We start from the raw sequence: 12,724 nt of genomic DNA, 5'->3' as shown, positions 1-12,724 counted from the left end.
CATGGTAGTAAATCTCCCTTCTTTGCCATGCAGAGAAAGAACAATCAAGTCCATATAGCTCCAAGAGAACACGTATTGGCTGTAAAAGGAATTGAGACAAGAGAGGGAAAAATCCAGAGAAGCAGAACTGCACAGTGACCAAGGTTCCCATCATTATTTCTGATCCTTCAAGTGCTACTGTGGATCTCACATGCTTCCTTTCCATGTCCTAAGCCAGCCTCTAGGGCCATCCTGGACCAAGACTGCTCTTTATACCCACAGGAATTGTTTTTAAAAGGAATCTTGCCTATCACCACTAAGCCACTATCCTAAAAGACGCCAGGGCTCCCACCAAGGCAGCACGCTTTGTGCTAGAACCGGCATAGAGGTTCTCAACCCACCACAGGCACTGGTCTTGCTCTTGCAGAAGAAAGCTTGCCAGGGCAAGTATTCATCTCAGCTTCACAAACAATTTGATGTAGAAGGAAAGTGTCAAGCTTTTAACCAAAGGCTTCCTTCGACCTTCTAGGAGGACTCACTGGCTTTGGCCACCATTCCCACCTTCTCATCACAATAATCCTTCAAATACAAATGTAGAAACACAGCAAACTAAATCCTGCCCAGCAAGTGAATGGGAAAGTGCATCATAACCACCTGCTTCTTCCCTGGAAAATAAAAGCTTCCTCTCGTCAGCAAAGTGTAAAGGAAAAGGCCAAAACTATGGTGATCATGATCAGATCGACACTTATCCCCCACTGCTCTGGGCCCGGTTTAACTCTTAACCAAGTACGATTCTGTAATTCAAGTCAAAATTTGCTATTAAAGCAGCAACGTGGGTCACTTTGATATTATAAGGAATATAATGTGGCATCTCCAGAAATGCAGAATTTCAAAGATGGAATGAATTTTCTAATAATTAAGAAATTAATTCAACGAATAAAAAATAAAGAATCCACACTATAATTACAAATTTTAGCTGTGTCAATCATCTGTCCCAAATCCTTCTAATGCTGAAATAGAGCAGACTCCTCATATCCTCCAGTTACAGTTTCCGAATTTTCATGCAGTATTATGGACTAAAAAAGGTTAATATCACTACAAAGAGGAAAAATTCAAATTTTATTGCAGTATTGATAAGGCCAAGATTTTGAAATGCAAGTTATTAAATTGAGATGACATCTAGAGACAAGTTTCACTCACTACCAGATAAACACTCTGAATTATCATAACAAAAGAAATCTTTTTCTTTTAGCATAAATTTCTAGGAGAAAACAATCTCGAATTAGTATTAATATATCATAGAACAGTCTGGGCTGCAAGGGACCTTAAATCCCATCCAGTTCCAATTCTTTGCCATGGCCAAGGACACCTCCCACTGGCTCAGGCTGCTCAAAGTCTCACCTAACCCGGCCTTGAACAACTCCAGGGATGGGGCAGCCACAGCTTCCCTGGGCAACCTCAGCCTCACCACCCTCACAGGAAAACTTTTCTTCCTAACATCAAAATTTTCTGTCTTTCAGCTGAAAACTGTTTCCCTTCATCCTATCCCTGCGCTCCCTGATCAAGAACCCCTCCCCAGCTTTCCTGGAGCCCCTTTCAGTACTGGACACTACTCCCAGGTCCTTCTCTTCTCCAGGCTGAACAACTCCAACTCTCTCAGCCTGTCCTCTCACGGGAGGTGCTCCAGCCCTCAGCTTATCATCATAGAATTTCCTGGTTTGTATGTTTGTGGCACTGATATTGAATACCATAAACCTACAGACAATGAATGCTGTAGGGGGTTGCAAAGAGAGAGCCAATAACACAAGGCGAGCCTGCAGGGGTAATGTTCTAAGTTGTCTATCTCCTTTTGGAGTTTGATGATGCTTTAAAGAGTAAAATAGAGAAAAAAAAAAAAACCAGTACCGCAGAGATGACTGTTGTTTACAATTTCACCATCCAAGGGATTGTAGGAAATAATTCACAAAGGAGTTTGGAACAGCCTCTGGAGCCAAGTTTTGGCTCCTGGGGTTTCTTTACTGTCCGATGATTATACTTGCAGATCTGCAGCTACTCCCCAGGACAAGGGTCGCTCCCTTGAGCAAACCAACCCCAAAATGACAGGGCTCCTCGCCCTCCTCGCCAAAGAGGAGCCGCAGCAGCCTCAGCCATCACACCCCTGCCCGAGGCCACTGGCCCAACACAGGCTTTGCAGAACCACACACACGCGTGCCTCGATCGCTCCCACTCAGCTCAGTGTCTGAAAACAGATCCCTCTTTGTGGGCTGCCTAAACCACCAGAAGGACAGAAGATAACTCCGCTTTGAGGCTGGTGATTTTTCATGGCAGAGTCACAGCAATTGCAGCATCCTGCCCTGGGGCCCTCCACCAGTAGAGCCAATCTGAACTTGCCTGCGAGAGCCGTAATCCTTGAACCAACAACCACTAGCCCGGGCGGACAAAACACAAACACGCAGGTGAAGCAACAGCAATCACTATGCAACACTTAATATTGCAGATATTTTATTCATTAGCTTCCTGGAACTTCTCAAACAACAATAATCAGGCAGCATCAAAACAGAGATAACTAAGTATGGACCTGAAGGGCAAATTCTTGAGCCCGAAGAGTTTACACGTCTCTAGCAAAGGAACTTACTTACAGATGAATTTGACATGGGGTAATCACCTTTTCCTGCCTTTAGAAGTAGTAATGCAGAAATAAAAGCAGCGAGGCTCACTGCTTTCCTGCTTTGGAAACACTGAACGGCTTCTATCATCACTTGTTTCTAGGTTTCAGTAAGTTCATAGAGCAGAAGTAAAACCAAGCAAGTTTAACCTTCAGTCACTGGATCTATCCAAGGACAAAAAAAGCCTCATCAGGAAGTTGAGTCTACTTTTTGCCCATGAAGTCAAGCAGGAATACTTCAACACAATCGAAATATCACTTTTTAAGACAGTAGAAGGCTCAGCAAAGTTACGTACTGTTAAACTAACATAATAAATGCCAAATAAATTAATAACTTTCTTGGTTTGTACATTACTGACCACTTCACGAAACAATAGATAGGCATGTTAAACTGTTTGACTAGATCTGAAATTTAGAAAAGGAAAATGAGCTTTAAAAAAACATAAACAAACCACTATTGGAAGACCTTCCAAAAGCCTTGAGATTAGGAATTCAGGTCTCTATTTCAACCTCAAAACACTGCTGACTCAGAGGAAAGCAAAATCTATTTAAACTATTCAAAATCCTTCCCCAAACGTCAAACACCTTCTCACGAAAGACATTTTGCAGACCATGGTGGATGCCAGCTTTAAAAATCAGGATTCTCTGTGAATAAACGGCTTCCCTTTGGTCCTGTCCCCATTGCAATTCAGTCATTTAGCTGCAATAACAGACAAGTGCTGCCAAGGCTATTGCCTTTATTTATTTATTTCCCCCCCAAAGGCTAGGACAGGACAAGAGTTTTTGCCATGAGAAAATCACGGTGCCAGAAACTGGCCTTGGATTCAGAAGCTCCATGACAACAGGAGCTGTTTCTAAAAGGCATCCAGCTATTACTGCCAAGAAGGGACCGCGGCAACCTTCCTTTTGTTCTTTTTCTATAGCCCTAATATTCCATTTACCCTAAGCTCCATGAAGTTGCCATGAACAAGGTTGCCAAGAAGATGGTTTGATCAATATTGCAGCTTCCCAAACTCATCTGCCTCTGCCATCGCTTGCTCGAAATAAAAACCACAGTAAGCTTGAGAGACTCTTGCTTTAACTTGCAAAGCCAAGCGGTAAACCAGCAGCAATCTGGATGTATTTCCCTCTCACCACACATTCTAGTTTGCAGAGAGTTCACATACTAGTACACCCAAAATACAACCTGAAGTTGAAAAATTAACACGCAATTACATTCCTACGCTGTCCCAAGCACTGCATCTGTCAATTGCTCATTTAATTCCTCATTTTCTGAGGCTGAAGAATATGAACAAATGATCGGCATCCCGGGCAGCTCTGGGGATTCACTTCCATGCAAAAATACAGACGGTAAAAGTTTCCGTTGTTAGAGCAGCACCCTCTAAAAGTAATCATTAAAAAAAACCACAGACCTTCAGTCTTCATCATGCTGAATTTTAAGGGGCATTTAATTAAAAAAAAGATTAATTAGCTTTGTTATGAGATGTGCACAGGTGGAGTTCCCTGAATCACCTTCTGTTTACCGTAAGACAGTTTTATCTGGGTAAGGTTATTTCAACACTTCAGCTAGAGGGGAGGCAATTTTGTTTATTAGGATTCTGCTACCTATTCAGTAAAAAGTCAAACTCACCATTGGTACTAAACACATCAAACCATACAAAGCGGGTGATGACAAGGTTAACGTTGGCACCATTCGGAATACGCTGCACTTCTAACATTTTCCACGTTCTGCCTCTCACTAACTAAAAGCCCTGTACAGTGGGCTCAAACAGGTCTGCAACAACAGAACTGTGCTCTAAAAATTAACAGATTTAGAAAACAGCTTTCTTGTTCCCAGGTCTATGAAGACAGTAACTGGTTATATGTCTGGGCTTGGTGGCACATTAGAGAAACAGGGAAAAGAGGTCACTTTTATTACCACCCAGGTAGTAATAGTAAAAAAGCGGGTCCCTGCAATGAAAAAAAATGTATCTGTCTCCAAACCTCACATTAGTTTTGCCCATCTACTCAACCACCACAATTTCCTGATATCCTTGACAGTTCCACAGCACCGCACTCTACACTTTCCCAACCTTTTACACAGTACAGTGAAAAATCTTACAGCTAAAAAACCAAACTGCGTAGTTCATAAACACAAGGCCGAAGATTACCTTTACACCTCTAATGCGTCATCCTCGTGTTTATTAGGGCATTTTTCCAAAGGAAAGTTTCTTCTGCCAGGCAACTCCCTTGCTCAAAACAGAAAGCTACACTTGGGTCAGCTGCAAACTGGATCACTCGCTGAAAGCTTCCAATAAATTAAATTACTCATCATGCATTTTCATGTCCAATCTTGCAGCAAATAAAATTCTGTAGGAGCAAACTTAACATGCTTAAAGTACACATATAGACATTTCTTCCTGGGACATATTCTTCCTATACGAAGAGGAAAGAAGCCAACTCTGCTTGCAAATAAAGAACATTTGTAATCACATTATTCCACCTTAACTTCTGAGATGCAAACGTATACACACACGTAATGGCATGCATCTCTCTGAGAATTTATTCCATCAACCGAAAAGTGGACCTTGAATTAACACACTATAAAATCAGAAAGAAAGAAGATTCATGCACTAGTTAATATTAAAAAAACCAAACCACTAAAGAAATTCATAGCAGGCTATGCCTATTTTTCTAAACCATCACAGATGAGCTGGTCAGCTCTCACTGAATGCTTTAGCCCATATTAGATTTCATTATTAAATTATTTCCCTAAATCTAGTAATACAAAATAACCGCTCAGGTAGCAAACGAGGCCGGTATTGTCCACACAGGCAGTGTTTCTGTGTGCGTAGGGGAAGGGCAAGGAGGGGACAAGAACTGCTGCAGGTCACCAGCACAAGTTCTCTCTGGTTTTGGCTCACCATTTCATTGTTTTTACCTATTAACCCACAATGAATGGAATCCATTTCAAAATACTTTTAGAAAGTATGATTTTCAAGCTGGTAAAAATTCTGCTGCTTTGGTTTTTAGGTTTTATCACAGAAATCATAGAATGGTTTGAGTTAAAAGGGACCTTAAAGCCCATCCAGTTCCAACAGCCGTAAGATCGCATCTAAATCTACCTTCTTTCAGCTCAAAACCATTCCCCCTTGTCCTGTCCCTGCAGCCCCTGATCAAGAGCCCCTCCCCAGCTTTCCTGGAGCCCCTTTCAGTGGAAGCTGCTCTAAAGTCTCCCCAGAGCCTTCTGTTCTCCAGGCTGAACAACACAACTCTCTCACCCTGTCCACACACAGGAAACGGTCCAGCCCTTGGATCATCTCTGTGGCCTCCTCTGGACTCGCTCTAACAGATCCCTGTTCTTCCTGTGCTGAGGACTCCAGCACTGAATGTAATATTCCAGGTGGGGTCTCACAAGAGTAGAGAATCTTACAATGAAACCAGCCAGATTCTTGTAGATGGTTTATTTAACTGGAAAAAAAGCAACCTCCACAACATGCCTATGAGCTAGACATCCAACCTAGTGTCTACGATAAATTATTTATATCTGTGAATGTAAACACCGATTCTAAAGCAATGACAGCAACCTGGTATGAACTTCAGGTGCAGAAAACACAGGCGGTGCAGTAGCCAGATGTGAGAATACAGCTGTTGCTGGCTGGCTACAAGCTTCGCAGCTCAAAGAGTGTCAGGTTTTGCAGTCCACAGGGCAGCTGCACAGCCGTTCCACAGGTTTGTTTCTTTAAACAAGTTTCTAGCACTCCAAGGAAGTCATGTTGCAAAGCTGCCAGCACCAGTCTTTCACTGCTCTTAGAGGGAAGTCACTAAGGTGAGAACGTGGTGGTGCCATCACCAATTCTCCCAGTACTACATGCACATTAACGTGACAACGGCTCCGCAAAGCCATCCGTGCAATGGTGCTTCAAAGTTGATGTTTTTCAAGCTCTGTTATATCGGAGGAAAAATACCTGTCAGCAGACATATAAAAGTATGGCTAGTTTAACCCCTGGAGGAGGATCTAATTGACCACATTCCATGTAGCTGGGGTGCAGGGAAGTCAGACAGGTGCAAAACCCCAACTAGACTGGCACAGCTTTGGAGCAGAGATGACCTCAAGGCTCTGTAAGCTGACATTCCAGCTATCCTCAGTTTTGCTGTTATAATTGACCATTCTTAGACCGTCAACACCATCTCAGCTTTGGGATTCTACATCCATTCTGTCTTCTGTCCTTACACATGACCACGACGCGTCAATGCTTTTACAATGCTTCACTTCCGTACCAGTAGGAAAATCAATATTCTCAGTAGAATAACAAAACCTATGGCTGTGTGGTACCTCAGACGTGAAGAAAGCTTGTCAGAAACTTGTGACAGAAAAAAAAAATAAATTAGAGAAGCAGCACAAATGCCTAATAAGATTTCAAAACCTACTATTAAAATGTTCACACAGCATGACAGACCTGGATGACAGGAGATATCAAACAGTGACAGGACGCTCAGTACCTGCCTCCCCTGGTTAAGAACAACCTTCAAATTCTTACTCTTTTCAAGGAAAGTAAAGATTCACTACTGCCGCACACTTAAAGATCAAGAAAAGGCGCTCAACAAGAGCTAGGACTTCAGATGAAATTTCACATTGACCACTACCAGACTCCAAGACAAAAAAATGGAGAATACCAGGGCTGAGTTACACAGTCAGTGCACATCAGGACCTGTCTGGACATAATGGTCACGTACGCTCAGTTTAGACAAGTAACTGGTGATGCAAACTGAGATATTGCAGTTTTGCGGAATTAACCAGGATCACATCAGGACTATTCCTGGTTAGGCAACACACCTACACATTCCTCAAGCTGCAGTTCTGCTGCTTCCAGTTCTAGGTTTCATTTACACAAGACGAGTCAGCAGCAATTAGGGTTGTACAAAAAACCATAACCTCAGATGTGTAAACTGAGATAAGTAACACAGAGATACTCCAGCCTCTTGCAGACAAGAGGTCTGAACCAGCCCAGACACCTCCGGAAAGATGCTACATGAGACAGAGTTCAGCACTGCCATCTATTCCATCTGCAGAAAGAGATGTTCGTTAGTCTTTAACCTAAGCAATGTTGCATCTGAGATGATATTTTCCCCCCCTCCTGAATGATGGGGCCACCCAAGTAAAAGACTAGCAGCATCTCCTTATATTGTTAAGATCCACCAAAATAAAAGACTAGCAGCATCTTCTTATATTTTTAAGATCTACCAAAGGGATCTCAATTAAATAAACCAAGCTGTCTTTTATACAGCTACAAAACAATCTAATAAACATCCCTTCTGCTAATTCATATGGATGGAAATAAAGGATACATCCCTAATATGCTTGACTTATTCCTTAACCCAAGTAGACAAGGACAAAACAAAAGAAGTCACAAAAGCACAGAGCAGCATGGAAAAACAAGAGCAGAACCGCTGCCACTCAAGAGTTCAAATCGAATATATTCAGCTGCTCCATGCTTCCCTTCAGCCTGGTGAAACTCTATTAAATTCAGCAACCCCTCTACTGATACCAGTGCCGGAGCTCCTGGCCTTTTCGCCCAATGTCATTTAAAGAAGTAGATATGTAGGCTTCAAGAAGGGAAGGGGAAGACCATCCGGGCCTTTGGGACAGTCCCCAAATCAGTGATGGGGACTGGACATGCAGCAACAAGGGGCAGTTAAAGGAAACCCAAACATTCCAGTGCTGAATTCACTAGATTCCTCACCCTAAAACCCACAAATACTCTTTCCTTGCCCTCCCTCACAATGAAGGTCGTACTTCATAGCATGGAAACGTAATAAGAGAAAAAAATCAATATCCTTCTAAATGTTCATTCATATTTTACAACAAAGACATAAGTTTAATCCTGTGAATATTTTAATCAAGGAAAATAAGTTTGTCAGGAAATAATGCTTCATAATGGCTGTTTATGCTCCTTTTATTGAGCTGCCAGTTTTAATAGCCTTATTTCCAGAGTTTTACTGAGCAGTAACAATTACCTTCTCATTAAAACTGCACAAAAACTTTCAGAACATCTGAACCAACCAAAACCACAAGGTAGGAATTAAAGCAAAACTCAGCAATTGCAACCAGTTAACAGAATGGTGAGAAAGTGCAGTACCTCTAAATTCACGTATGAAAACTGCATGTAGATGAAGTGACGGGGGATTTTGGAGACCATTCAGGCTGCCCTTCATGTCTTCTCCCAGACACGCATGCCATGCCCCTTCCCTTGCTCTGGAATTGCTGCTCAGACAAGCCCACAATCAACGAGTTCAGGAAGTTTATCCAGAATTTAGAGAACTACTCAGGCACTAGAGTTAAAAAGCATGAAAAACCTAAATGATCAATAAACTAATTTCTCATTTAGTCCTTGAAATTTCGAGTTCTTTGCAGGTAGGGAGGTGGCAGTGAGAAGGGGCTCACCCCTCTGGCAGCAGCTACTTGTTAGACTGATTTAACTGGAATATCATATCACCCCCCTTCAATTCGCATCTATCTTGCGACGAGAGATGACTAAAAGAATTACCCTGCAGCTCAGCTGATAAGGAGACATTGGTAAAGCCAACACAACTCACTTGAGCTGAAATCACATGCCCGCACCCTTGACAGGAACACAGCAAATGTCTCAATTATTAGTTAAACAGATTGAACATGTTCAAGCTTTGGTCTTTTCCTCAATAGCACCTAAGTTCCTGCCAACACTCCAGCAGCATGCGTGCACCTCGTCTTCCCTTCTTCTCAAACTCTGTAACAACGCATTTATGGGGAAAAACCTTCCTTATCCGGGAACTGTCTAGTTCAACGTACTCCAGTGCAACCGGTGTTAAAACATTTTTCGGACATTTCAGTATAGTTTTAACAATTTTGAATGGGCGTAAAAATAGTTAATTTCATATAAAAAGGTAAAATTATTAAAAGAAGAAATAAGTTGGAAAACTAGCATGAGAATTCACTGCAATATGGTGTTAATACAAGCGACTGCAGCAACGCTTTGCTATGCAAGTGGGACTGGAAGCTTTGAAAGAGGTAATGCCTTGATCAAAATAATCCTGGGCATGATGGCCAGTCGTTGCCCCTTCCATGCCTGTCACAGAATTATAGAATCATTAATAGGAAGAGACCTCTAACATCATTGAGTCCAACTGTCAGCCCAACACCACCATGCCTACTAAACCATGTCCTGAAGTGCCACAGTTGCACGCTTTTTGAACCCCTCCAGGGGTGGTGACTCCACCGCTTCCCTGGACAGCCTGGTCCAATGCTTTGCCACTTTCGGGATGTCTTCTGCTGGGTCCAATGAGCTTTTCCAAGACACTTGCGCTCATAGGTTTTATCTATACCAACGATGCTGTGCACATGACTGGCTACGCATTGGGTCCAAGTTTCCATACAGTACCTTGCAGACATCTTCCTTTGTCCACAGCCCCCACGGTGCAGGTGACATTCGGTACGATAGTGATGTACAAATGAGAAAGAAAATCTCCCCAGAAAAGAACTGAAAAGGTTGAACAAGTCTCACACATGCATGTCACAGCATACTTAACCTGTCACCCACTCATCTGAAGAACAAGATAAATGCAGGGCAGAATCATCTTGAAACCTAATTTAAGTCTTCTTCTTCCAGTGCTTTCTCTCTCCCTCCATCAAGTATCCGTTTCTAGTGTGTGTGTGTGTATATATATATATAAATGTTATTTATTTTATTTTAATTTACATTTTATTTATTTTTCTTTTCAAATTGCTGGCAAAAAAACAGATTGCGCATGAGCAAGTCCTACAAGAAAAGTGCATTGGTGAGTAATACATAAGTAGAAGAACTGAATACAAAACATCACTTGGGATTTGAGCGGTTCTCTGAGAGCCACTCTTTCTCTTTGCACCCAGCAACCTCAGCCCCCCCAGTACAACTGTGCCATCAAACAGCGATGTGCCGGAAAAGATTATTCCCAACCCTCCTCAGTTTCCTGGCTGACTCTGTCAGGCAGCAGTGAAAACAGCAGTGGGAATATGAATGAGGGGCCACGGTCAGGGCGAAAGGACAGAGCAAGGCCAGTTTAAGACAGGAAGAAAGGTAAGATCCAGCTACAGAGGGAGCATTTAGAGAGCCTCAAAATATTTCTGTTCAACAACCAATCTATTAAACAAGGAGCTGTTCCATTCCGCAGCAGATAATTCACTATGTGCATTGGCAAACCAAAGCCAGCACTGTTTTGAACAGAGGAGCCTTCTCCACGCTAGGCAGAAGGCACACAGCTCTTTTCTGCTTTACCTGAGCAAATATCACCCACAGGGCTTCAAACTTTTTAAGAAATCATCTAGATGATAAGTATTTCCATCCTGAAACTTCTCTGCTTGTTCTCCTCATTCTCCCCTGCTGTCACTCATGAGCCAGCAGTGGCTCAGGTGGCCAAGAAGGCCAATGGCATCTTGGCTTGGATCGGAAATGGTGTGACCAGCAGGTCCAGGGAGGTGTTTCTGCCCCTGGACTCAGCACTGGTGAGACCACACCTCGAATCCTGTGTTCAGTTCTGGACCCCTCACAACAAGAAGGATGTTGAGGCTCTGGAGCGTCTCCAGAGAAGAGCAATGAAGCTGGTGAAGGGGCTGGAGAACAAGTCTTATGAGGAGCAGCTGAGAGAGCTGGGGTTGTTTAGCCTGGAGAAGAGGAGGCTGAGGGGAGACCTTATTGCTCTCTACAACTACCTGAGAGGAGGTTGTGGAGAGGAGGGAGCTGGGCTCTTCTCCCAAGTGACAGGGGACAGGACAAGGGGGAATGGCCTCAAACTGCACCAGGGGAGGGTCAGACTGAATATCAGGAAAAAATTTTTCACAGAAAGGGTCATTGGGCACTGGCAGAGGCTGCCCAGGGAGGGGATGGAGTCACCACCCCTGGAGGGGTTTGAAAGATGGGTAGATGAGGTGCTCAGGGACATGGTTTAGTGGCAGATAGGAGTGGTTGGACTCGATGATCCAAGAGGTCTTTTCCAACCTGGTGATTCTATGATTCTGTGACTCTATGGAGGTCACAACCTCAGAGTCAGACCCAGGAATGTTCTGCTCAGTTACTGGCATCCGTTCTCTGCCTCACACAGCACCACAGAAGCTGTCATTTCACGTGGAGCGGTCAGTCCGTCTAACAAAGCACCCCACTTTGGAGCTACCAGTACTGGTCAAAGCACTTCACAACCTGCTGTGACTTTTCACTATAAGGGAAAAAAGGCTCTGCAGCCCAGGACACTCATTTGTTTCCATCGCTGCCAACACAATGGTGAGAATCTCAAGATGGAGCTCCTCCCTCCTCCCTTTAGTTGCCAAGAGTTATACTGAAAATCTTTAGGGAAATGGTGCAATTAAGAGCATTATAAGTTTTTAAGAATACAGGGAGTAGCAGAGCATGCTTTCTGATCCTAACGCTCCTGGGACAGGACACAGTTTAGATGGTGAAAGCCTGCTCTTGTGCAGCACACCGGCATCCCGGGAGGGCCCTGCTTGGCTGTGTTCGTCTGGGGGGAGGCAGAAAAGGGAATTACAGCTAATTGAAAACATTTTGCATAATTGGAGCTGATAAGAGACCTATACCCATCACTCCAGGAAACCATTTGCATTCTTGTAACAATTACAGGACATATAACATTCAGAAGTTAAGCAAAGAAATAGAAACACTAACACTGGTGGTAAACCCCAGGTGAATAAATGAACCACCAACATTAAAAAAAAAATGCTACTTTTAAACCTGTTTTCAGACAGGAAAGCACTTTTGTTGGGGTTATCATGGTGGAGGAGGAGGGAAGTGACAAAAGGAAGATTAACAAAACTGTGTCTTGGGAAAGACTTCAATTAATATCAACAGCAACCAGAAAGACAAAACAAATGATGCAGAACCAGCTACAGGCTCCCCATATGCAGGACAGTGAACACACAGCACAAAGACAAGTCTACTTTAAATGTGCTATCGATGGCTTAATTTCTCCCCAGGGAAAGAACATGATTCAAATCCGTTTTTCCTTTTTTTATTTTATGAGCTATTAAGAGCAAAGAGTTAGCAAGAAAATAATAAGCAGGCAATTATCAGATGAAGA

General features: G+C 43.0%; 1 protein-coding gene across 2 annotated transcripts in view; it reads right to left on the bottom strand.

Moving 5' to 3' along the window:
• XPR1 (xenotropic and polytropic retrovirus receptor 1) overlaps positions 1-12,724 on the bottom strand; it is a 117,643-nt gene that overhangs the window by 39,983 nt on the left and 64,936 nt on the right. The gene's annotated exons all lie outside the window — the stretch shown is intronic.

This window comes from Cuculus canorus, chromosome 8 (assembly GCF_017976375.1).
Source record: "Cuculus canorus isolate bCucCan1 chromosome 8, bCucCan1.pri, whole genome shotgun sequence".
Lineage (NCBI taxonomy): Eukaryota > Metazoa > Chordata > Aves > Cuculiformes > Cuculidae > Cuculus > Cuculus canorus.
The sequence above is the reverse complement of the archived record's forward strand: the minus strand, read 5'-3'. Positions and strand labels throughout refer to the sequence as shown.